Source organism: Dipteris shenzhenensis, chromosome 29 (assembly GCF_047967505.1).
Source record: "Dipteris shenzhenensis isolate YYH24624 ecotype China chromosome 29, Dip_SZ_1.0, whole genome shotgun sequence".
In the NCBI taxonomy this organism is placed as follows: domain Eukaryota; kingdom Viridiplantae; phylum Streptophyta; class Polypodiopsida; order Gleicheniales; family Dipteridaceae; genus Dipteris; species Dipteris shenzhenensis.
In genome coordinates this window covers 34,022,132-34,049,335 of record NC_141624.1, presented here as the reverse complement: position 1 = coordinate 34,049,335, position 27,204 = coordinate 34,022,132, and positions in this window count along the sequence as shown.

Below are 27,204 nucleotides of genomic sequence, written 5' to 3'. Positions count from 1 at the left end.
AGAAAGAATCTCATAGGTTGTGACATACAAGGGTCTCACCAACCCAAAAGAATTGGTAGCAATAGCGGAGGTATGCTGGAGTAGAGTAATCTCTATCAAATGATGCAAGGTCAAAGAAGATCACATAGTTGGTGTGGACAAAGTGACCCAAGGGCTGCATAAAAGCTGGGGCCGAAGGTGCAGGTGTGATACACTACTCTGCTGAAGAAGAGGCCCTAAAACTGACAAGGTATGGCAACCTATCAAACCTGTAAGCTCAATTGTCATGAGCTGAAGGTCTTCTGATATGTGCATAGCTAAACATCCATCGGCATGGGATGTAGCATCAGTCATAGGCTCGTCAAAAAGGAGTTGACAGTGTAAAGGCCTAAAAGCCTAGAATATCAAACTTATGTGTAGGAATTGTATGTAGAACATGCATGTAGGAATTGCATGTAGAATGTGCATGTTCAATTCCTAAGAGAGATTATTCCTAGCCTTATGCAAGTACAAGCGCTACTTAAGTCCATGTTAACACAAAGTTAACAAACCCCCGGATCTATTTTATTACATGTCCTCGGGTTATGTCCTATTGTGGTCACAAAGTTGGAATGCCATGTGTGTAATCCAATGGCATGAAGCTTGTGGCATGCCAATCAATCATGTTGTAATGCCATTGAACCATATAGTTTCTGCTCTGTTTCCACATAGAAACTATATCCACCATCTGTTCAAAAAGAGATATGTGGCATGCTTCTAAGAAGATGACTCTTTGATAGAGTCTGCTTGTGGTCTGAGCATTAATCTTGCCATTGCGATTGAAACTGAGTGTAGGCAAATGGTGGTTGATGTGGCTAGGGACCTCCAAAATGTATTCCAAAGTTTTGCAAAAGATAGCACTTTGTCGTAGGATATGGTCAATGTTGCCTCGCATTATTGCGTCGTGATGTGGACGTAGAGTGGCTTGGATTTTCCATTCTACTCAAAAGTATGGATTGAATCATTGGTCAATTAATTGTGCAATCCTCACTAAAAGTGTGTGTGTATATATATATATATAGTACCATCGTGGAACTACATAGAACTTGGGATGGGTTATAAGGCATGGAGGTGCATAGAGGTATTCATTAAAAAATTTTGCATCAAAGAGCTTGGGGCAGTGCCAATCAGGTTGGGGATCCAACTTGCAGATCCAAGCTTCAATAATCTGATGCTGGGCAAAGGCTGACTGGGAAGTTGTTCAGGGTCCATCCACCTCAAGTTTTCATATCTAGATATTTGTTCTAGAAATCCTTGATGGGGTTACTTGAAAGTGGTATTACAACATAATCATACCCATCATTGGAATTTGGCATGGGAGTGCAATTTGGATTACCTAGATCTTGATATTCAAAATCAAAGATCGAGCCCATTTCTGATGATGGCATCTCAAGTGGTGTCGGAGGTGATGGCGATGCATGGACATGGGTGAATAACATGGAAGAGTGTTATTTGTGGGAGGGATATTTGATGGGAGGGGGGGATAGAACTAGGCAAATGGATTGAGAAACTTAGTAATCCTCAGGGGTAGGATTAGCAAGGGAGTAAGAAAATAAGTTAGGAGTGAGGGGCTAGAAAGTTCACGACTATTGGGTGGGTTGGAAGGCATGAGCAAAGAGACAATGAAGGGAGTAGACATTTGACTGGAGTTCAGGAAAGGTTAAGAGGGTGGTAGTAGCAAGGGAAAGTGAGGTTATGAGATTGGCATAGAGAAGATGTGAGATAGGCCATGTCATCGTCCATCACTTCTTTTTCTTGGTGAGATGGGATCATCAGCTGCAAGGGTGGAGTGTTGGACATGTCATGCCCTGTAGATAAGCATGATAGCTTTTGTAGCAATGACAACAAGCCACCAATGACCCTAAGGGGAGGACTAACCATAGCTTTTGTAGTTGTTTCCATTGGATGTGCTCCTACTCTAAGATGATCTTTTGCTTGTAGAGCAGCCACAATCTCTTGTACACCACGGTCATGCATTGTAGTGGGACTTCATTTGTGGTGTCACCCATTGCCTCATCGGCTTGCACTAACAATTGGAGTTCAAGCTTTGAGATGGTTACCTTGTGGGAGTGCATCTCATCATACTTTTCCTTATGGTAGACAGATGTGTGTATGCACCCTTAAGCTTTTTCATCTTTGCAAGGTGACCTATTCTTGTTGAGGAATGGATTCATTGGTATTTGACCATTGGTCCAAGACTTGAGCTTGAGCAATGGTTGCCTTTGTACTGGTGGCACGTTGGTCTTTTAGTAGCTAGCATTCCCTTGTAAGCTCCTCAATGCTGAAAGTGCATGTTGCCAAAGGTTGTTGCCAAAGTGCATGCTGAAAGTGCATGTTGCCAAAGGTTGTTGCATCAATACCAAGATTTTCCCGACAATCTTGGAGAGCTTCTTCTTCTTGAATTAGTGTGAGTCAAGCTTGTACAAGTTCCTCGATTTATTAAGCATGTGTTGAGGTCAAGTGGTCATGGGAGGTGTGTAGGCATAGAGTGAGGTGCTATTGTCAACTGTATTTGGATCTAGTGGAGGTTGGAAGTCATATCCTACACTGTTTTCTCCTAATCTTGGAGAGCTTGGCTCATGCATGCTTCTCAATCTCTTTCTCAGTCTTTTGGGCCCAAAATTCCATGACCTTTATTGCAATTATGTGGAATTGGTCTCGAATGTCTGTTACAGTTTGTCATTCCAATTCTCGGGCATGGTCCTCCTTGGCCAAGCTAGTGAATAGTTCTTACATTTGAAGCATCCGGTTGGCTTGATGATGGAGGATGGAAGATAGTGATGTGGTTTGGCAAAATTGTTGATGCTTTTGGACGTGGAGTGCAAGGGAGCATGGGCACTTGGAGACAATTGCATAGAACACAAAAATAAAACTTAACACAATGCCCCAAAGATTCTGGGCTTCATTGCATCATGGGATATTTATACAAAGTTGGAGAGCTTCTCTCTCTGCATGTAGGAATTGTAAGACTTTCTCTCTCTATATGTAGAACTTTCTCTCTCTATATGTAGAACTTGCATCTTGGATGCGCATGTAAAAGTTCCATGTAGGAGGAATCCTATGTAGAACAGGCATGTAGGACTCATAAGGGAGATTACTTCTAGCCATATACAAGTCCAAGCAGAGCTTTGCCCTACTCCACACACACATTTTGTTTTACTTGAGTCCACGTTGACACAGAGTTAATAGAGGTGTTGCAGTCTTAGCTCACTTGGGCATGAAACCTAGGCTATCTACTAGAGTAGTAAGGTGTTGAGATCACGGAGAGAGAGTCTACATAAGCTTGAGGTGGAGCACATGGACTCAAGGATCTAGGAGTGCCTTGGAGGTAGTAAGACAACGTCTTCTGGTGGGGACAAAGAACCACGATTTGGTGGGACTTTGGTCCTCTATTGTATTATGTCAATTGGAGGAAAATATACTTACCGTCCACCATCATGGGTTATTTTTTGCCATGTATTGATTTCCATTTATCTATAACTATTACACATTCACTTACGAACTTTCTCGTGTCTTGGTATGTGTTGAATCCATATATGTATTTGTTGGGCTCTCTTTCAGCAACATTTGCAAGCTTCATTTGTGTTCTACATAAGTAATATTTTGAAACTTGTGATCTCTTTGTGGATGTTTCTATTTCTTGTTGAGTTAGTTAAGCCTTATTTTTAAATTGAATAAAGATTTGCAAAATAGTAATTTAGTTCAGAGTATAATATAAACTAATGTGGAGAAATATTACAATGCTTAATGGGGAAAACGTACCTCATTTGAAGTTGCCATTTTTTTAATTATTGTTGGTTTTCTTCAAAACTCATATTTAATAGATCCTTCATAAAGGCATTTATATCACACGTTTCCTTTTTTCTTATAAACATGAATTTTTAATAGGACTCTTTTTTTATTACTTAATTATATTTACCTCATGGAAGCATTGGCATGAAGTTAGATGCATTGATTCCATTTAAGATTCACAATTTTTTTTGACTTGTAACTTAGGAAAGCATGACATACATTAGGCCTAGTGCAAATGATTTTTAAATGACTACAAGAGCCTTTCCTTTGAGTGTGCATCCTTGTGACTTGTGTCTATTATTGCATATGCTAGAGTGATTGGGAAAGTTTTTTTGTTATACCATACCTTTCGTTTGTGTTTGATCATCTAAGTGTGATTTTTTCATTTGTTGATAAGATCTTGGCATGGATTTTTAAAATAATTCAACACTTTCTCGAAATATGATGAAGTGGTTGGTTGAGCTACAAGAATATACTTTCTCATTTCTGGTGGAGAGTACTTCTAGAGCCACACTAACATACAAAGAGGGTCCCATTTTGGTGAAGGAAGTGGAGAAGAAGATAGATAAAGAGGAGCATGCTATCATTCCGAGAGCATCTATCTTGCATTTTGATGGCTCATACATGAAGAGTTTACATCAAGCTAAAGGAGGCTATGTGATTATTGATTCAGAGAGCAAGCTGATTCAGAAAGAGGGAGTTCATCTGGAAGCCAGAAGCAATAGTAAGGCGGAGTATGCAGCATTATATGAGGGGTTATTGGTTGCACTTAAGCTAAAAATGTTATTGGTTGCACTTAAGCTAAAAATTCAGAAGATAATGATCAAGGGAGATTCTCTACTAGTTGTAAAGCAGGTCCCAAGAAGTTGGCAAGCAAGAAACCCGAGGTTGAGAGGGTATCTAGGCAAAGTAAGAAGGCTGCTTCAACAATTTATAGCATGGAATATCCAACATGTGCAAAGGGAGGATAATCAAATGGCACATGAATTGGCTCAAGAGATGAGTGATCAAGATCCAATGATAGCAAGGCTTGAAGATCCATTGTATAGAGGGAGAGAATTCCTGGCTCAGATAGTGGATTTCTTACTTATTGGACATTTGCCTTGGGAGCTTAAAAAGAGTCAGAAATATCACTTCATACGGAAGAGCAGACAGTATATGATGATTGATGATGAGCTTTACATGAGAGGGGCTGATCAGATTTTGAGGAGAGTGTCTTGGAGAGAAGAAACATATTATATATTGTCATCCAGTCATGAAGGAGCTTGTGGAGGACACTATGCTTTTGAGAGTACATGCAGAAAATACTTCTGGAGGGTTATGTGTGGCCTTCAATACATAAGAATGTGCAACACTGGTGTAGATCCTACCATGAATGTTAGAGGATGGGAAAAAGAATTCTTAAAATGGACCCGAGAAATATTATGCTGGTTTATGATATTTTTGAAAGATGGGGAATAGATGCAGTTGGTCCTCTACCCAGAACTGCCAGAGGGAAATGTTATATGTTGACAGCAGTGGAGTACCTATCAAAATGGGCAAAGGTGAAGGCAGTGAAAAGAGTGGATAGCAAAGGGGTTGCTGATTTTATATATGAACACATATGCTGCAGATTTGGAATTCCCCTGAAGTTACTTTCAGATAGTGGTCCAAGATTCAGAGGAGAAGTGACAGATCACTTATGCTGTAAACTGAATATAAATCATAAGTACATCACCCCATATTACCCTCAGTGTAATGGGCTGAATGAGAATTTTAATGGAGATTTCAAATTGATGATGACTAAGATGACGGGAAGCCACACCAAAAACTAGGATTTGGAGATGAATCGAGTTTTGTGGGCATATAGGGTAGCAGTGAAGCACAACACTCAATTCTCTCCATTTCATTTGGTATATAGGAAAGAAGCAATTCTGCCATTGGATGTGGAAATACCGGCTTTGAAATTTTTGGTTGAAGAAGGATACGAGCCTATAGATAGTTACTAGGAGAGATTACTAGAACTGCAAGATTTGCAATTAGACCAGGATTCGGCTTTTAAGCATTATGCCCAAGTGCAAATGCAGAGGCAAGAGTTGGAAAATGTAAAAATTAAGAAAAAAGAAAAGCAAATCGAATAGCACTTTTCATACTACTTTTCAGACCAAGTGGGAAGATCCATATAGAGTGGAGAAGAAATTTGAAAATGGAACTTATCAATTGACTGATTTAGATGGTAAGAAACATAAGAAGAGAGTGAATGGTGTCCAGTTGAAGAAATACTTTGCACGGCTGATGGTAGCACTAAAGGAGGAGGATCAAGAAGATAATGAGCTGTGGCAGAACCAGTGGAAGCAGTGCAAAGTGAAGAAGAAGAAAATTTGGATCTTTCATCTCTTTTCGGCTCACTACTGGACATGAATGTCATAGCAGAAGAAAGGGGTTGCTAGAGATGTGTGGATAAAAATGTAAATACGTTTCTCACTTATTCCATGTTGATGGGTAGGTGCATAGCTACGTACATAGCTAGATGGTGGTGGCTTTGAGATATGGACACTTTCATAAAAGATGCTACATTGTTGTATATATTTTCTTGAGATGGTAGATACTTGTATGAGGGCTCTTGGGATATGATGAAATGCAATGGGGGTACAACAGGCACTCCAGAGCACATAGTATCCAGTGTTGCGGTGTTGGTTGGTTGAGTATTCACCTAGGCATGTGTGGTTGTAGTCTTGTTGTAATGTCATATGGACATTGGTGTATGAATGAGGGTAAAGTATGTGATGCCATGCGTGGCATGCTTGCATCAAATGCCTAGTTTAAGTGTATCTGCAAAAAGTGTGTCAAAGGTTGGGTTTTTGGGCATTAATTGCCTTGTTCTAGTTTGTGAGGAAGTTTTGGGAGTGGTGAAAAGGCAAGGAGATGTGGCTAATTTTGAGAAAAGGAGGCCATGCATGCTACATAAATAAGGAAAGAAGAGCTTTTGGAGAAGTCACGTATGTGACGATGGCGACTGTGGCAAGTTGAGATCTTGCTGGAAAGCTCGATAGTGAAAGGGGGGAGCTGCTGGAGTCTACAAGGTGGATCGGGCCACACAGGAGCTTGGAGATGTGGGTGGTTGGTTTGGTGGGGATCGCTACTATGTAGTAGAGAAGATATTCAACATTCTATAGAAGACAAAATAATGTGTGTATTGTGGCTGGTTGATATTGTAGTGTGAGCACACATGGGATTTAGTGGATGTTTGGAAGCTCTGTAGGCAGTTGGTGCATGGTCGAGGAGCCATCGTTGCATAGAGTGGTGTGTGAGCTCACGGTGGGAGGTCATGAGTTGTGGCGATGGGCTTTCACTTGGCTGGCGTTATACTCTGGTGGGCAGTTGCTTTTGAGAGAGCATATGGGCTTGCACGACTGTTGCGTCGCTCTATGTAAGCCTGGAGTATCTTGATGGGAGACCGTGAATGGTTGTGCTCTGAGAAGAGGATAGTTGTAGTGATCACGTGAAGGTGATGGCCGATAAGAGTGGTGTAGAAGAGTGATGGGTTGATCTTCAAGTGTCGACTATGGCTCTTGAGAGTCTCGGATACTTTGTATGAGGAGACAATGTTTATGGTTGGTGTGGGAGAAGCTGCGACTAGAGGCTATCATAGCATAAAGAGGTGAGAGATAACGGAGGAGCTGCGTCGAGAGCACAGACTAGATATACATGTATAGAGGTTGGTGGAGAATTCATGGTCTGAGGCCGAATATGTTTACTCGGATGGGGCTAGAGAGAAGGGCCATTGCTCTTGCTAAAGTCTTGTAGATACTTGACTATGGCGTTCCTAAGTAGCAGCCTGAGAGTGTCTTGATCGATGGCATGGGTGCTCTACGAGTGGAGAGGTTGTGTGGCTACTTAATCTCCGTTACGAAATGGACGTTTAAGTATTAGCTAAGGCTAATGTGTGGGGAGGTCCTCTCTAGCCATGGGTGTCACTACTATATAAGGTGGGTATAGAGTGAGCAGGAAAAAAACTATGAGGTAGCTATTATAGCTTGAAGGTAGAGATGAGCAAAGAATGGCGGGCTACATCATTTCTAGTGTTTGTGATGAACTAGGGGAAGATATAATAAAATTTTTGACTATGGCCATCTTGTGGATCGATGTCTTGAAAAGTTATGGAGTAAGTCTTCATGTGGATTGCAGGTTGGATGCATTTTGAAGCTGATTGCTCTATGAGTTGTTGAGGGAAGAAGTCCACTTGTCTTGAGCTATGTAGACCTTGGGGTTTTTTAAAGTTGTTTGGCTTCCAAAGGAAATGTGGCTAGAGTCAATGTGTTGAATGTAGACGTGTGTAGAGACGAGGATTTTGAATGAATGCCTTTTACCTTGTGATTGTGCTATTCAATTGTTTTAAATGTACAGAGGGTGGCTGTGAAGGCAGATTAGGCTCTACTACTTCTGTCCATACAACGTTTTTATCTCTGATAGGTATGATACTTTGTAGGTGTCTTAAAACTATCTAATATAAGTTCCATGAAAAGTATCATACCCCTTGAATATCATTTACATGATTTGGCATGCATATTTTCTTATTTCTCACCATGCATCATGCATGACTACTATAAAAAAATATGCAGTGGGATGGGTGTTTTTAATCTTATGTGCATGTCTTTGATGGGTATGATACTTTGTAGTAGTATTGGTCATATCTGCTTCAAGGCCCATGCAAATTATCTTAAGCATTGGACATCATTTCATGGTTGGGCATGCATATGTTCTTATTTCTCACCATACATCTCTCATGAGTATCAAAAAATATGCATTGGGGTGCTTCTATTGTATGTGTTTATCTCTTGTGGGTATGTTAATTTTCAAGGGCCTTGATCTCACCAACTTTAAGACCCATTAAAAGAATAATACCCATTTGATACTGTTTGCATGGGGGCATGCATACTTTCTAGCCTATTAGCATATCTCTCATGTGTATCATAGTTTTAGGGGCCTTTATACTTTGTGTGGGCCCTAAAGGAGACAAGATTAATACTCCTACAAAGTATCATATACATTGAAGATAAACACATAGGATAGAAGCACTCTAATGCATATTTTTAAACACTCATGCATGAGGCATGATGAGAAACAAGAAAATATGCATGCCCAACCGTGCAAATAGTATCATAGCCATCAATTTTCATTTTCATTGTTGGGTATGAAATTTTCCTTTCTTCTCACCAACCTGTCATGCATGAGTGTCAAAAAATATGCATCTAGGTGTTTCTATCCTATGAGCATACCTCTCATGGGATCATACTTTCAAGGGCCTTTATACTTTGCACGGGCCCTAAACTAGGTAAGATTAATACTCCCACAAAGTATCATATACATTAAAGATAAACACTTAGGATAGAAGCACCCTAATGCATATTTTTAAACACTCATGCATGAGGCATGCTAAGAAACAAGAAAATATGCATGCCCAACCATGCAAATAGTATCATAGCCATAGGTTTTCAATTTCATTGTTGGGTATGAAATTTTCCTTGTTTCTCACCAGTGCATCATACATGAGTGTCAAAAAATAAGCATCTGGGTGTTTCTAACTTATGAACATCTCTCTCATGGGTATCATACTTTTAGGGGCCTTTATCATACCAAATTAAGGCCCGTGCAAAATATTATACCCATTGTATGTGTTTTTCATGGTTAGGCATGCATCTTTCCTTGATTCTTACCAAGATTGATGCATGAGTGTCAAAATTGCTTCCATCCTATGTACAAATCCCTGATGTACAAAGTACTTTAAGATGGAAACCACTTTAATTCCAATGCAAGGTATCATACCCATCAAATATTATTTTCATGGTTGGGCATGCATATTTGCATGTTTGTTGTGTAAGAAAATATGCATCAGGGTGATTCTATCCTATGTGCATGTCTTTGATGGATATGATAATTTGTAGGGGGATTTCTCATATCCACTTCAAGACCCATGAAAATTACCATACCCATTGTATATCATTTCCAATGTTGGGCATGCATATTTCCTTGTTTGTCACCACGCATCATGTATGAGAGTTAAATATGCATCCGGGTGCTTCTATCCTATGTGCATATCTCCAATGCTAAGATAACTTGCATGGGCCTTGGTCATGTTTACATTAAGATTCTTAAAAAGTATCATACCCATGGGATATCATTTGAATGGTTGGGCATGCATATGTCCTTGTTTCTCACGAAGCATCATGCATGAGTGTCAAAAAATATTTTGATTTTTCTTCTTGCCTTTTTCCTATTTAGTCCGTCCCCTTTTCTCTCTCTTTTTCTTTTCACCCACCTCACCCATTACATTTCCCCCATTCACTTATTTATTTGTTCACCTTTTTCCCCTTTATCTACCTTTCCCCCTTCTTTACATTATTTATTTCTTTCTTCTACTATATGGCATTTACATCGACATCAACATCTGACACATTGGCATCATGTAGAGCATCATTTTCATACTCGTGGACAATTGCATTGTGCATTTTGAGCATGGTGGGGCATCCCCTCTTCAATGAATTCCTTTGCATTCCACCTCAATGACATAGTGATATATTAATTAGCTACATGGCTTGTATCCATACCTGTGATGATTTCTGGGCCTTGATACCATTTCTTGAATGCCTATGGTAAGCTTAGAGTTACACTTTAGAGATCTTGGATTGCACATCATGATTCCATTTTTTGATAGTCATTACTCGTGATTGCACTCCAAGGTTTTCCATGCCTTTTGCCATGATTGTAGGATCATATTAAATTTTTTGACTTGGATTTTCGGTGGGATTTATGCAATATAAACCTTCATTTGTTCCACCTAGAAAGGCACCCTGTGATTTATCCTAACCATTGACATACCTCTCTGAGCCTTCATTCATTTACAAACACCCCTTCCTTGCATGATGATTTAGAAGCTTATTTTCCTCTCATTGCTCCATCCTTTGAGGAAGAATCTCTTTGCACATCCATGGATAAGTTTCATCAACCAATTTGAAGATGCTTGTCCCATGATGTAGGCACCTACTTCCAAGCCTTGTATTTTTTATTTATGCTTATAACTAGCCATTGCTAGATCATCACCTCTTAGCATATATATGCAGGATTATGACATGTAACATGAGGTTCTACTTGTGCTTCATTGACACCATCTACATTGACCTATGCTTCGCTAACATCATCTTCATATTGACCTGTTGGAGTTATGCACTTTCACTTGGGGATCCATTCGAATTCCATGTCTTCATTTGGGACCCAGTTGGAGTGGTATGTACTATAGAGTTGGTGGAGCCTCCCTTACCTCCATCCTCATCAACATGGATCTTGGACTTCAATGACATATCCTCATCAGCTAGCATTTTCCCCCTTGAACCATATTTTTACTATCCCCTATATTTTGCACTTACATTGATGTGCCTTTCACATTCACATTGCAAGGAAAAAATGTTCTTTAGAGGTGGGGGCATGTTTATCCATTTCTAGGGTTAACACATTCACCATCCATGTTCAATTAGATCTAGGGATTACATTGTATTACACTTTTGGTGCACATAACATATGGTTTAGACAACATGTTAGGAGGATCACATCCACCTCCAAATGCTATTGGTTGCAGTCAATGTGGCTCCTAATTATATGACATGTGGCATAGAAGTTACCCTCTTTGATCTATATATTGAGAGCTAAGTGATGAGAATACTCATTCCCTCTAGCCCTAGCTGGAATCCACTCTTGTGTTCTTGTGTCAACATGAGTGCTTATCTCCTCCTTGATGTTCTTGTGTGGAAGAGTTGCTTCACTGTGAGAGTCTTGTAGTATCTTGGTTGAGGATCTTCATGCAATGTGCAAGGCTACCTTGGAGAGTAGAAGGAGCCTTGAAATTGCATGGGTGGCATTCCTTTCTTCTTGCTCTTAGAGGTTCTTCATGTGTGGTGAGACATGTGGGTGGCATACCTCGACTTCCCCTTTCTAGAGACTTGATTTACCCCATTTTGTACATGCTTACATGGTTAGTGCCTATGGGGTTAGAATGGGAGCACCCCCTTGGGGCACCAACTCAATATGTAATAAGTTACTACCCGCGTCCAAAATCTAGGGTATGGGGGGATAAGGTCCATATATAATATGCATGGATTTCCTTTAAAAAAATTCAAATATTTAAGGGAAAAATATGAAAATTTCATGTCCCCCCACCCTCAAAATATAAGGTATATACCTTGAAAAATATGCAAGATTTTAAGATTTGTATATATTTTTCATAATATGTGAGGCCCAAGGGGGGGTTCTTTTGGATGAGGGGGGTTAAAATAAAAAATACACTAAAATATGAAAACCCATCTCCTTTTAAATTAATGTAACCTTTTCATATGTTGCCCTAATTTCAAGGTGTAAAGACATATTTGAAGCTCTTCCTAGGTGTAGAACACAACCATGTTAATTTGAATAATTTCTACTTGTGGCATATTGTTAAATTCATCTCATATTCAAGATTTTGATGGGTTTTCTTACTCAAGGGAGTTGGCGCCCTAGGAGCACCCCATGATGATGCCCATGCCTTGTGTGCGGCTAAATTGGGAGTCTAGTTGTTAAAAGAAGAAGTTGAGAAGAGAGAATGAGTTGAAAATAAATGAAAGAGAGAGAGAGAGAGAGAGAGAGAGAGAGAGAGAGATGTGAACGAGATTTATTTCATTTTTTATTCTTTTCCTTAGGTTAGGCTAGATTTTAGGTTAATGTTATTTGGTTGGTCTTCTTTTTGAGTCTGACCAACCTTTACTACAAGTTGGCCAATGTTGGATTTTGTTTTTAACATGTGACATATCATGGGTAGGGATGAGTGACACATGTGGCCTCTGAGACACCCTCTTCCCTTCCTCTCAAAAGGTGCACCTAGGGAACAATGGAGAGAGGGGTCTTCATGCCACTATATCTTAGTACATCCATTGTGGACTATGCTATGTGGGAGTATCCCACAAGGGACATCTACCACATGGAAGCCTCTCAATGATGCCTTGTTAGATTGAATTGCATTTCTAACATGGTCCCTCAATTCAAGTAGAGAGGTCTACCACACGCCTTTTTTTTTTGCCATACGATTGTCATTTGTACTTGTCCAACTATGTCACAACCTTCACATCATGTGTTGCTGTGCTATGGGCTATTGCCATTTGTATGCAGCTGAGTATCTATGTTAGCTCTCTTAGACCTAGTTTTGCTAACTCATTGCTTATTCTATAGTTTTTGTTGATGGCTTTGGAGTATGTACCCATATCTTCTGCCAGCTTCTACATTGGCTCTACACTTCTACATAGTCTTTGGGCTCCACGCCACAAATCTCCCTGTATATAAAATGTTTTTTGTTAGTTGCACTCTCCTAGGTCAGGTACTTCGGCTTCTGCACCAATTTCCACCCTTTTAACCTAGCATCTACTATCGATGGCTGTGCTTTGCATTGGACTACTCTTTTTAGTCTATCCAGCACATGTAAGACTCTCCAATTGATTGTGCTAAAGTCTAAATTCAACAAGGTTGCTTTTGCTCACTTGTACTACCTTTAGTTTGCATGCACGTGCTTGTTAGCACCTTTCTACCCCATCTTGCACCCATCAAGTTTGCTTGGTTGGCTATTCTACGTTAGTTGTTTCACCAAGTCAACCATTTGATCACTCCTTTTGTTGGATATCTTTTGGATTGACAACTTCTAGTTAGGCTCTTCTTGCATCGACCTTCTTTTTTTAATTCTATACCGCATAAGTTGTAGCCCTTGGTGCTGCTATAGGTTGCTCTAATTGATGCATATTTTGCTTTGCTTTTGGGCCATTGGCTCCTATCCAGGCTTCTGTGCCTATCTAGCACACTATTGACTTATGCCATGTGGAACTTCATGATTTCTTGGAAGCATGCTTTATTTGCCTTGCCCAATACCCTATTGTGGCAATGTGCATCAATATTGCATGTCTCAATTCAAGGATCACGATAGTTAGAGCTAGGCTCTGACGCCATGTTGGTTTTGTTTGACACATGTGACATATCACGTGTAGGGCCAAGTGCCATGTGTGTACTCCTAGCTGCCCTCTTCCCCTTCTTGGAAAAGGTTCACCTAGGAAAAAATGGAGAGGTGTGTCTTCATGCCAATATATCTTTGTGCATCCATTATGCACTACACTATGTGGGATTACTCCACAAGGGACATTTGCCCCAACCTCTCAATGAGGCCTTGTGAGATTGAATTGTACTTCTAACAATGAGTTCAAAAAAGAAAATTTTATCCCTTCAACCTATACCAACATACATTCACATTAATTGCCCAAATAATGGGCCACTTAAATGCCTATATATTTTCTTTACATTGATTTATACACCTTCTATTGACCAATCCTCATGATGAGAATGATCACTCCATATTTAAAAAATGACAACAATTATTAGAAAATGTGAAAGGAAGTGAGTGACTAGATAAGCTCCTTGAGCATACACCCTTTATCATATAAGGTGAGATAACGAAATGAAGAGAATATGATGTAACATGCCAACATAATTATACCATATTTAGTATCCATGTCACATAATCTAAAGCTAAAAGCTAGAAACATGATTAAGCACTATATGTCCAACAAATTAGTTGAACATGGAGTGTTTCCTTCATGTGAAGAAAATTATGTGTTATTTCTATATCCTTTTTGCTAACCAAAGATTCTTCATAGATTAGAGGAGGCCATTCTTGTTGCAAATGAAAGATTCTTTATAGATTAGAGGAGGCTAGATCCATTGAGATTCTCTGATTGCTAAATTATACTTATCTTGAAGAAAATCAAAGATCATTTATATGTATTGATGTTTTATAACCTAATCTTCTAAACAAACTTTTTGCCAAAAAAATAATGGTACTAGGTCATTATGGTTAGTTATCTCTATAGATGATGATTGTTAAAATATCCTATAAAGCTCGGTAAAAAAAGAGCAAGGTGAATTTTTATTCCCTAGAGTATGTCTAATTATGAAATTCTTTGCATAGCTACTTCGTAGCTCTTGATTTCTATTGATATCATGGTAAAAAACAATGTGCATGTGGTATGTATACACATGGACGCCTAAGTGCTAATTGTCAATCGCATGGTAAGTAATAGAAGTGTCACATGGTGTGACATCTCATCAATAAATAGCTTGAATCGCTCCAACATATTACTTCTTAAATTGATTGTCTAAGGGCACGATTTAATCAAGGATACCGACTTGTTTAAAAAGGAAGATGCAACCTTTAAATTTACACATTTGATCCATTCCCCAATTATATAAGGTATAGCCTAAAGATATAACATTATGGGCACGATTGAATCAAGGATACCCACTTGTTTAAATAGGAATATCCAGCTTTAAGTTTAGATTATGTGACCTATTTTCAATTTATATAGGCTATAGCCTTGAGATATTGCTACCCTTTGAATTTGTACACAGAGTAGTTCAAGTAGTCTATCCATGCCTAAGATTTGACGGGCTGGCAACCTAAGGAATGCATTATTCTAAACAACCTTAAATTTTAGATGTTTTTGGACTTTTTCTTGTAGTGAAGGATTTTTGAGTTTTTCAATAGGAAAATTTGAAATTGCCATTATTCTAGGGGCAAGAGTACAAATGAAGGCAAAGATGGGGTAAACTAAGTAGCATGAGCTAATTGTGAGGTTGGGGTCACAATCGGCTGTAGTTATCCATCAGTTTTGGATCAACTGGTTTTTTAGCATTTCCATTTCCATTATGTTTTCCTTTTGCAAGTCAAAGGGAAGATTGAAGATTCCTCAAATATTTTGCTCCAGGGGCTATTGAGTAATTTTCATTGGATAAAATTTTCCTTTTAAAAAATTGCTTCCATCCTCTACCCAACACAAAGATATTAAGTAACTACAAATGCCTATGCTTTATAGTTGTCGCATGTAACTCGCCCTCGCAATAAACAACCAAGCAATGCCTACACGAGCACTGTTTTTAAAGCGCGCTCATGATAGTAACTAGGTGTTTGTGCAATAATGGAGAAGGCTAAAAGTCGACGAGTCTTGGGCTGTTGTGAATCAGAGAAAGCATCTCGACGAGAGTTGTTTTTAGCGAGCGGGATCGGCGCAAGATTTGTCGTGATATGCCAGCCCAAACACGACAAGCAGAGATGGGCCGGAGATACAGCAACGGGGGCGATCGGCATTTTGAGGGTGAGAGAGGAAGAAGACGACGAGGAATTGGAGCGAATGAGGAATTTAAGCTGAAGCAGTAGTAGTAGAAGAGAGGAAGAAGGAAGGATTAGCTGCAAGGATTTCGAGGTTGTAGCTCGAGAAGAAGATAGATAGATTTTCTGATTGATGTAGCTGATCAAGAAGATGATGATGATAAAGAACGAATGTAGGTCCGCCTCTCATATAGATTTGTTGGCAGTATGTGCTTATTTCTTTATGGTTTGCCAGAGCTTTATCTAATGCTATCATGGCATCAGATGCATCGATGAACTTGGATGAAGCTTTTGGCCAACGCTGCTAGACTATGATCACATCTGTCGTTTCATCTGCTCAGAGGAAGTTCTAATCGCCATTGCAGCTCTCTGCCCAGTACTTAATCTGCCTCTCAGCATTGCTTGTACTGCTCTAGAAGTCTAAAGGTCTTCACTATTGGAGCTTCATCTTCATCTCACGATCTCTCTTCTTTCTGTGGATAGCAGGCTTTGCTCCTCTCTCATCCCCGCCAGCTTTGCAAGAGTGCAGGAAGCTCACAGATAGCACTCGCAGATAGCACACCGATAGCACCAGAAAGCTCACAGGTAGCACACAGGAAGCCTTGCAAGAGTTGAGGAAGCTCACAGATAGCTCACTCGCAGAATAACCATCTCTGCAGTTTTGAAGCTTTGAATCGCCGCTACTACAGTTTATACTTGAAGGTCTCCATTGCAGCTTCACCTTCATCAAGCTCGAGCTCCTGTCTGTCTCTTCCCACACACTCTCACAGAATCATGCAGGCTAAACAACTTTCCGCTTCTCCTGCCCTCATCATGACACCTACCCCTGATTATCTCCTTCATCGAGTCGTCTCCAAGCGCCCTTCTTGGCGCCGGCGCCTCGCCCGCAACTGGAAAAAGTGCTTCGTTTGCCGCTCCCTTAGACGGTTCCGAGACTGCTATGTGAATGGCTGTCTTGCCGCAGACGCCAACCCATCTTTCCGTCACGATCTCATATCAAGCAACCACTTCTTTGTGGGCAGCGGCGCCAGTGCTAGGCCGTCTTTCGAAATCAGGACGTCATCGGCAACAGAGACGGAAGATATCATCGCGAGTTTTCGCAGGCAGCAGGCTTCTCCAATTTCAACGCCTGGGCGCAGCAAGCGCCAGCCCTTGATTGCTCCAATCGCGATGAATGGGAAGTCGTTATGGGCGGACGATCGAATCTCTGGTAATTAGCAGAGATTTATGATGCTTCAGAAGTCATGACCGTAGCCATTTCTTGGGAAGAAAAGAACTGCGTGCATCGCAACTGATCTCTTTCTGGAGCATCAAACCAGGGCAGCACGTACAGACTGGTAAGAGATCCAAGCATCAGGAGAGTAGGCTTGCAAGGCTTGCCATCCCTTCAATATGAAACGCAAAGCAATACGTTACTTCGTCATCCACCCCAACCGTCTCCTATCGTTTTTCCTCTTGAGTCTTCACCACTCGGTATCAGGATGCAAACATCGTCTGACGCTTCCTGAACAAGCAGTAGAATCGGCTCCGCTTACAGATTTGCCGAGATTTGTATGTAAGTAACTGATTGGAAAACATGTTGGCAAGGCACCGTTCATAGTTATCAAAGTGGCACAGATGTACAAATTCTCCGTTCAACTTTTCTCGTTGATTTCCGAGAGGGAGTGTATCGTTCTCTAGTTTGGTTTTTTCCAAGAGCCTCTGGCTCTCTCACCTGTTTCTGTTATGAGGGGTCTTAGTATGCGCTCTGCATGAGTGTGTTCGACATAAATAATCAGACACAATATCATGCTCTCCTGCTAAATTCAAAGCTTTGATAACCGGTGGATGCATTGTTCACAAGAAATGAAGTAACAACTCAGTTTGCAGGAAAGGATCTGCGATTGCTGGACAAGAAAAGGCATTGATCCGACTATTGCAAGCCGGCCTCGGATAATGGAATGGATCTTACTTCATTCTATGAACAACGTCTAGAGGGCCCGAGAAGATGTCTTGAAACTCGCGATGATCATCCGATCATTGCTGGTCAACGATTTGGTACCTTTAATATATATGTGTATTATCGCTGAATAAATGGAACAAGTTAATATATATGTGCATTATCGCTGAATAAATGGAACAGTATGTATGTGTAGTCCCTTGGTCACTCGATGGAAAAGAAAAGAAATCCAATATCGAGCTACATTATGTGCTTTAAAAGAAGAAAGCATGGCATCGCTCTATTTGAAACTAATATCCTTTAACATAGGAATATCTCCATAGCTAGCTTTTATTGTTTCTCTAGAAAATTTGCAACTAAATCTTTCATCTCACAAACATTAATGCTATTCTAGTTAGTGCTCAAAGAATGAGAGAGGTTTGAAACTTTTCATTTGATCACTAATTTCTACCATATGTAAAGTGTCTCTCCTCTCCTTCTCTAGCTGTGCATGTTTAAATGTGTACAAGAGAATTGCTTCGACTAGGAAACTCTAAATTTTTTGGACTTGACTTTGGTTTCCTACATGACATTAAAGTAAAAATTAGACAAAAACCTTGAGCTCAGTAACTCAATGCTATTTTGAACGAATACAATCAAGCTCATAGTCACAAATGGTTGGAATGTAATAAAAAATTAGCATCAAGGAATCATAGGAGTTAGAGGTGTGAAATTTGTTTGTAGTTGCTCTCATGCTGGTATTATATCATATACCACTGGTATGATAATATACTACTATTAATATGTTTTCATACATTGACGGTAACTTTATAAAATAAGGATGTGTGATACCACCAATATATTACACAAATCAAAATAAAACCAAAATTGGTAGGATGTTAGAATTAAACATGTTGTTGAGTCCCACCAAGTTTGGACTTCCAATTTAGAACGCTCTCGAACATGCAAGTTAATTTTAATTACAGACGTTGATATAAACATTAATGAAGACATCTAAAATTAAAGGTAATAGCCTAAAAAATAAGCAGAAAAATGCTACATAGCATAGAAATAAGCATAAAAGAACTAGCCCAAAATTTTTGACATTTGTCGATGTATGTTTTTAGAGCACATTTGTATCAGTGCTTTAGTGGAAAAATCTAGGATCCTCTGTTTCACCCATGCCTATCATTTTGGACCTTGACTCTCCCCAAACTCACTCAGCCCCTATGTTTGTTGATGGACTACCTCCCTTCTACATTGAATTGCCTTGCCATGATGCATCCACACTTGCCCCCAAGCCCCCATGTACTGTCCTTACAAGGCTAAGCAAAGATCATCAAGACTGAAGCAAAATAGAATATACGAGTACTGAACCCGTGCTTTGCATGGGCAACGATGCATGACCATCCTCAACCACTCCCCATCTGAAGGTGTCTTAAATTTTGGCTAAGTCTTAACCCATGGGCTAGAGATTATGACACAAGGCACTCCACAAGTGGTAATTGTTTCTTTTTGGGACATGCTTGCACTTCTTGGCTAAGTAAGAAACAATCTACTGTGGCTACTTCCTCATGTGAAGTTGATTATAGGGTAGCTTTCACAGCAACAGTTGAGTGCGTGTGGCTACGCCGCTTATTTGTTGATCTTCACCTATCATTGGAGGGCCCTCCTCCAATTCTCACTGATAGTCATAATGCTATAGTAGTTGCAAAGAATCCTGTGTTTCATGCTCGCACGAAGCACATTATCATTATGTCAGAGAGAAGTTGCATGTAGGGGAGATCAATATGATCTATCTCTCCACACATGACAATGTTGCAGACATCTTCACCAAAGCACTTCCACATGGTAACAGCCATGAATTATGGCAATAATTCCAACACCCCCCTATAGTGCCAATGCGATGATGTACAAGGAAAAGATCAATCACTAAAAGGAGATAAGTTCAGGGCATTGCGGAATGCCTAAAATATTAAAAAAAAATGATTATGTCAATATGCATAGAGTAACCAATGAAAAAATAAAGGTTCTTGAGATAGATATAGACACGTGGTGTACATATAATTAAGATAATATTCACTTAAAATATTAAAACAAAATGATTAAGCCAACACTTTATACACTCTCTTGTATAGAGTAATAATGATCTTAGAAACATGAGAAGATAAGATCTCTCTTAGAGAGATGGTGCACATATATCTCTCACAGAGATTGCTATTGATCTCTCTTAGAGAAATGGTGCACAGATATACCTTCTTGCTATTGATATTCAGAAAAATCGGTGGGGCTGAAAATTTTGTTACTTCTGTGAATTTTGAATTTTCACACCTCCCACACTGCATCAAATCTATAGAAGATTAAGTACCTGCAACCACCCCTGCCTTGGAAACGCCCTGCAACCTGCACGTACCTCGACGTGACCTTGCGCAAACTTTGGTTTGGCATTGTCTTCTTTCGGGTATTCTTTGCTCACCTCACAAGCTAGCTTCTTCGGGCCTATTCTAGACTGATCGTTGCCATCGTGTCAATGGCAACATGTAGCTCACCATGGCCTGTAAGAGAAGTAGACAGATTCTACGAGACAAGAAAGCTAAAAAGCCTGGCCAAGGCACAAGGAACAGATTGCGGGTTGAGGAAAGCAATGGCATGGTTTGAAATGGCAACAGAATACACTTTTGCAACATTTGTGAAGGGAGAAACAATGAGAAGAAAGAAGATTCCTTGCAGAGCAGCAGCAGGAAGCGGTTGTAGATGCACGCAATAGATCATTGTCATCGGAGCAAAGAACATGAGCTATGGTATCACGATTGGTGGGAGCATTTAAGGTAGCTATATCATGACATTCAGGTGAGTACTAGTCTTGAGTCTTCACAAGATTTAGCCTGCACCCTAAAATTCATAGAGTAGCAACCCTATCAACACCTCAGGAGATGCACGCCCAAGAGGCGATGCTCTCTAACCTAAGAAATGGCCTATGAAAAGTGAAAGGGGTGCACAGCTTAGATCAACTAGCTGCAAAGAGGGTGACATTAGCTATGTTGGTGTCCCCAGAAACAAAGAAGAAACAACTTGGGTGCATAATGTTAAAGATGTTGTCAATCAAAAGGACCAACGTGGCTCCAACGGTTGAACATAGAGTAGAAGCAATGCATGATCATCCCAATCTGAGAAGTCTGTGGGCTTCACTAGAATGCAAGAAAATGAGAGACATCCTAAGTGCGGAAGTCATTGCTATAGTGACGAAGTTTTGGCATGAAAATACGAGAGTTTCTCCAAATAGAAAGGACACGTGTAAAAATCCGATGGAACGCAAGGTGTTTAGGGAGCACATCATACACATGCTTGACACAATGCAGCTCAGTGGTGCCTAAACCAGCCCAATGCTTTAGGATAGTTTACTTGTCTCATTTCTTAAACCAGGCTTGGACTAAGTGTGATTGTCCTAAATAAGCCTGGTGGTTGGAACATCATGCAGCCATAGGCTGGTTCAGCTCAATCACCAATTATATGATTGTTCTAAACTAGTGTGATTGAACATGAATTAGTTGTTAACAGCAATATATTTCGCAACAAAAAAGAAATATATTGTTATTTTACTAAACTAGTCCGATGGTTGGAACATCATGCAAGTTGAACCATGGTTGGTTTAACTCAATCCCTAGTTATGTGATTGTCCTAAACTAACGTGGTTGAACAAACATTAGTTGTTGACCAGCCTAGTGGCATGGTTGAGTAGAACTTAACAATATATTTCATAACAAAAAAGCAATATATTGTTATTTTACTAAACCAGCCCTGTGGTTGGAACATCATGCAACCGTGGCTGCTTCAACACAATCACCAGCTATGTGGTTGTCTTGAACCAAAGTGGTTGAATAGACATTAGTTGTTGATGGTCCCGATGGTTGAAATTATTGTGTTTCTTAGTACTTAAATTAGCTAAATTTAATTTCCTACTATTCGGGTCATATACCACTTAATTTCTAGACTGAGATGGCTTGGACTTCCTAAACTAGCCTGGTTTTGGTTCAAGACAAACATCAGCTACCTTACTGATTGAAATTGTGATATTCAAAAATGAAAAGCAATATATTGTTATTTTCTAATTGTGAAATTGTCTAATATATGAAGTTGAGACCGTCAGGCTTAACCAGTGGTGGTTGAAATTGTGATTGTCCTAAACCAGAGCAATAGTTGAAATTGTGACTATCCTAAACATGGCCTAAACTAGCCCGGTGGTTGATTGTCCTAAATGTGTCCTAAACCAACCCAGTGATTGGAATTGTGACTGTCCTAAACCAGCCCGATAGTTGAAATTGTGACTATCCTAAACCAACAAGGTGGTTGAAAATTATTTTGCTTCATAATATACTTTCATTAGACCGTGCTTTTGTACGCACTATGTTTTGTCTTGTTTTAGTAGTGCAAAAAGGGGGCTCACTATACTGTTGTTTCATTTCAAAGAGGGTTCACATTTTTATTGTCCCTGCATCTCCCCCACATGCTGGGTCAGCAGATGGAGTTGTATCTCAAGTTTATGGATCAGAATCCTAACATTTCAATTGGGTAGAGGAGGTTTGAGCATTGTAAGCCCTGGTACATTAGGAAACTCAAATACATGAATGTTTGTTGTTGTAAAACATGCATAGACTTTGACCTAGCTTGGCAAACTATGAATGACTTGAGCTCTAGTCATGTTGGATCATTGCTCCATGGGGGATGATGCCCATGTCTCTCCGATGAATGCACAGTCTATAGGCCACTTGGATCCTCATCATGTGTTGCAAGGGAGAGCAGGTTTTATAGCCTAAGGTCTAGCAATGGCAAGGGTGAACATGATGGATGTGGTGCTATTATTAAGCAAGCTCTGTTTAAACACCAATTAACATGCCCTCAAGAAAAACTCAATGATGTCCATGATGCTATAACATGTCTTATAGTCAACCTCTCCACAGGTGCGTATTCAACATAGAGTAAACAAAGCCTTAAGAATAGTGTAGTATGCAAAGTGTTCCATGAAGTGAAAGTAGGTAAAGTGCAAAGGGAGCAATTGCAAGAAAATTAAAGGATTTTATAGTCTACACATACACAGCATATGGGGCTTTTCAAATAACCACCTGATTAAAACAAGAAAAGTTTCTTGTTTCTGCAGTGCGAGCATCATAAGGGATCATTGAGAGTGCTCTCAACGGAAGCAAGAACGGAAGAGGGAGAGAGAGAGACAGAGACAGAGACAGAGAGCCACACAAGTTTTGGTGGGTACAGAACCACCCTAATCTTCTTTTTCATTCATTTATATATGTGTTTGAGTATTGTACATAACCGGGGTAAAGGCACAGTGACCTTTAACCCCCACAACCTCCCACTTAAAGGAAAATGTGCCTTTAAGGGAGAACAACCAGTGAGCATACTATCCAATGCCCATCAATACACGACAATACTCAAACCGCTGGACTAGGTAGACTCTTCGTCAACATATCTGCAAGGTTATCATCTGTATGAACCTTGACAAGCTCTATGCGCTTGTCCTCAAGTACCTCCCTGATGAAATGGTACCTGACCTCAATGTGTTTGGTCTTTGCATGAAAGACCGGATTCCGTGCTAGCTGAATAGCACTCATGGAATCACTATGCAATGTTGGTACACCTGTATGAATCCCCAAATCTCCCACTAGCCGATCAAGCCATATAGCCTCCTTGCAACCCTTTGTGGCTGCAACATACTCAGCCTCTGTGGTAGACAAAGCAATGCACTTCTGTGCATGAGACATCCACAACACTACACCACCTGCAAAGGTGAACACATAACCAGAAGTGGATCTTCTACTATCCACATGCCCTGCATAGTCTGAATGTGTGTACCCAAGTACATGCATGTCTCCTTTACCAAAGCAAATGCACATCTTCTTGGTACCCTTCATGTACCTCATGATGCACTTAACTGCCTCCCAATGCCTCTTTCCTGGATCAGCCATATACCGGCTAACAACTCCCACTGCAAATGCAATGTCTGGTCTAGTAGCTATCACAGCATACATAAGACTCCCAACTACTGATGCGTAAGGAACCTTGGCCATCATGGCCCTTTCCTCATCTAATTTGGGACTATCTGTATGACTCAGTTTCACATATGGAGGCAATGGAGTACTCACTGCCTTCCCCCCCTCCATATTGAAACGCTGCAATACTTTTGTAACATACTCTTTTTGTGAAAGCCAAAGGAGTTTCCTACTCTGATCACACGCGATGCACATACCAAGAATATGACCTGCAAGTCCCAAATCCTTCATTTCAAAGGCCTCATGCAACTTGGCCTTTAATGCATCTAGCTCATAAGTATTCTTGCTAGCCAATAGCATATCGTCCACATATAGTGCCAGGATTATCAGGCTACTATCCTTAGCCCTTTTAGTGTAGAGGAAGTGATCAATTTCACTCCTTCTAAAACCCTGGGACCGAATGAAAGCATCAAACTTCTGATACCATTCTCTAGGCGCTTGCTTAAAAGAGACTCTGCTGCAGCTTGCAAACTAAATGCTCTTTGCCCTTTTCTTCAAAGCCTTCCGGCTGCACCATGTAAATTTCCTCATGCAAATCCCCATGCAAGAAAGCTGTCTTGACATCCATCTGCATAAGCTCCATATCCTCTGATGCCACTAGTCCAAGCATGCATCTAAGTGTGGTCATCTTCACAACCGGAGAGAATATGTCATCAAAGTCCACACCCTTCTCTTGCTTGAACCCTTTAGCAACCAAACGGGCCTTGTACCTAGGCACATCATCACCTGTGACCTTCATTTTGTAGACCCATTTACATGGCAATGCTTTCTTTCCATGTGGCAAAGAAACCAAGTCCCAGTCTTATTCTTCATAAGTGAACTCATCTCTGATTGCATAGCATACTCCCACTTGTTAGAGTTAGCTCAAATGTCCACCTCTCATGTAACCCACCAATATTCTGTGTACCCAATGTTGTAAGGCCCCCATATGAGGAGAAGCCATGATGGGTATCAGATATTGGGAGGGATCCCCAGTTTAGACACTGGAAGGGGTCTTAGAGTAGACCAGATGGTTATGAGACGGCTTAGGAGCCAAGAGTAGATACCCGTCTGCACAAAGGGGGGGTTCGGGGGGGCGATAGCCCCCCCGATAGCAGGGGGTCCGGGGGGCGCAGGCCCCCGGTGGGGGTCTGGGGGCAAAGCCCCCAGCGGCAGGGTCCGGGGGCCTGCGCGATCCTTCATCTGCCCGACGGCATGTTTTCTGAAGGGTCGGTGGTCTTCCAGGCCGACTGTCTATTAGGCCGACTGCCTATTACAGGGCCGACCGTCAACCACTTACACTATATAAGTGGCCACCCCCTATCATCAGATCACCAGTTCTTCACGCTCATAGTCCTCCGTCCAGCATCTGTCTAGATCACCATCGAAGCTCTGTCTGTAGAGCGCACGGGTGGACAGCCAACCATCAGTTGTATCAGCAGTTTGGTATATCAGAATTTTTGTATTCTCTCCAGCTTTCCATCGTGTACTTGCGTTTTGTTGTTATCTTCCGCTGCGTACTATTTTCTTACACCACTTGCATATGATCCTCATGCATCATAGCCTCTTTATAGCAAGAAGGCTCCTCGCAATCAGTAAGCATCACATAGTCTACCCCTGGAATAATCTTATCAGGCGGTCTAGACACTCTAGAAGATCTTCTCAAGGGCATTTCAGCTTGCTGTCCCACCTGCATATCAGCCACATTTGGCTCATCATTTCCACCAATAGATGATCCATCATCTACCCTTGATTGTATACCTGTGGGAGTACTTGGTGGTACCATTTCTTGCACATTTGGTGCATGGATAACTTGCTGTCTATCAACATATGCAGGTGGATTCACATCCTGGAAAGTGATTCTCCTCATTTCCACATCCCTCATGGGTGCCTTATGCATCTTCTTCTCATTGAAGACCACATCATGGCTGCATACGATCTTCTTTGCTTTTGGATCCTAGAGACGATAGCCCATCTCTTCACTTTCACCATAACCCAGAAAGATGCATTTCCTAGACTTAGGATCTAGCTTCTTTCGAAGCTCTTTTGGCACATGTGCATATGCCTCACACCCAAATATATGCAAATGAGAGTAAGAGGGTTTCTTGCCACTCCATGCCTCTTTAGCAATACCACCATCCAAACTCTTACTAGGTGATCTATTGATCACATGCACTGCAGTTTTCATTGCCTCAGCCCAAAAACCACTAGAAAGACTTGCATTGGAAAGCATGCATTGCAACCTTTCTTGAATGGTATGGTTCATCTTTTCTGCAACTGGATTTTGCTCTGAAGTACAAGGGGATGTGAGCTCCCTCTTAATCCCACGTGTGTCACAGAAATGCTAAAAGTCATCAGAGAGATACTCTCCACCATTGTCAGTCCATAGGCATTTAAGCGTTCTACCTGACTGATTCTCAACCAAGGCCAGCCATTTCTGAAATACCTAGAACACATCACTCTTTCGAGCTATAGCATAAGCCCACACTTTCCTAGTTGCATCATCAATCAATGTCACATAGTATTCAGCCCCGCCTAATGACTGTGTAGGCATGGGACCACATACGTCTGAATGCACCAAATCAAGCTTTTCAAACTCTTTCTTTCCCCTTCTTTTATGGGCTGATTTAGTTTGCTTCCCATAGAGACAGTGCTCACAAAATTCAAAATCAGAGAAACTCAAATGCGGTACATAACTCAAACGGCATAAGAGTTTCATTCCATTCTGGCTCATGTGCCCCAACCTGTAATGCCACAAAGAAGTGCTTGGCTGCTTGGTTATTGCAACAACATGATCAAATACCCCTGATACATGTAAGGGATACAAAGTCCCACACTTGGCACCCCCGGCCAAAAGCATAGAGCCCTTCTGAATTTTCCAACTCTGAAAGCCAAAAGTGGTGTGAAAACCAGCATCATCTAGCTAACCCACTGAAATAAGACTCTTGGTCATCTTAGGCACATGTCTCACATGTTTCAAAACAAATGTAGACCCATTTGCAAAAGAAAACTTTATGTCACCTGCTCCCACTGTCACATGCATAGTCATTTCCAAGATGCACACAACTTGTCTTTCCACTATCATAAGTGGAGAACCATTCCCTATGGGTAGTAACATGGAATGAAGCACCAGAATCCAAAATCCAATTGTGGGAATATGCATCATCTGAAGTGGTAAGCAACTCTGCAAATAAACTAGACATGAAGAGAACGTCATTGTCACTATCATG